The sequence below is a fragment of the Galeopterus variegatus genome, unplaced genomic scaffold, assembly GCF_000696425.1.
Source record: "Galeopterus variegatus unplaced genomic scaffold, G_variegatus-3.0.2 Scaffold8828, whole genome shotgun sequence".
In the NCBI taxonomy this organism is placed as follows: domain Eukaryota; kingdom Metazoa; phylum Chordata; class Mammalia; order Dermoptera; family Cynocephalidae; genus Galeopterus; species Galeopterus variegatus.
The window spans coordinates 28,077-28,916 of NW_007734939.1; positions in this window are offsets into that span (position 1 = coordinate 28,077).

Sequence of the window (840 nt, forward strand, 5' to 3'; positions counted from 1 at the left end):
GGCACAGCCGTGCAAAGGCCCAGAGGCAGAAGTCACCTGGTCCTGACTCAAGAAGGGACGAGGTCTGCAGGGGCCCACGTGGGGGCTGTATCATCCCTGTCCCCAACAAGAGGGAGCTCAATAACCTCCCGGTCCTGCTCCCTGCAGCAGCCACACACTGGCCGACCCCTGCTCCTGTGCACTGGGCCACACCCCGCCCCATCCCTTGTGTCACCGGCCACTTTCCCACTGCTGGTGGGGCCCACTGGAGCCACACCACAACTACTTCTGACCCTGTCCCCGAAGGAAAGTCCTGAAGGTGGCTCGTTCCCAGACCTCACCGCACGTCCGTGATGCTGCTGTGCTGACTGTTGCAGTGGCTCTCCAGATGGGACACGGCGAAGGCGGGCAGCTGGCAGATGGCAAAGCGCTCATGCTCCCAGGCCAGTGCGTCCTCGGCCACGTTGATCTTGTGCACCATGGAGAACCGCACCTCAGGGAACTGGTGGGCAGCCACCTGCGGCCGAATACACAGTCAGGACCCAGAGGGGCAGGGGTCTGTCCACCCACACTGAAGTTCCAGCCGAGCTCCCTGCAAGACTCTGTAGAGCTGGTCCCTCCCCGGCCCCGGCTCATTCCCCAAACACTCCCACACGGCCTTTAGGACCAGGTGTGACACCCCAAATGCTTGGGGGCCTCCCAGAAAGCAGGGGAACCCACCTGCCCCCTGGAAGTCCACTCAGGCTTGCTCAAGGACCCTGAGTTTGTAGAGCGCCCGGTGGAGACCCTCAGAGCCTCGGGGGCCCATCTGCAGAGTGGGCACATGCCTAGTCCCCCTGCCCGGCCCCAGGGACACTCACC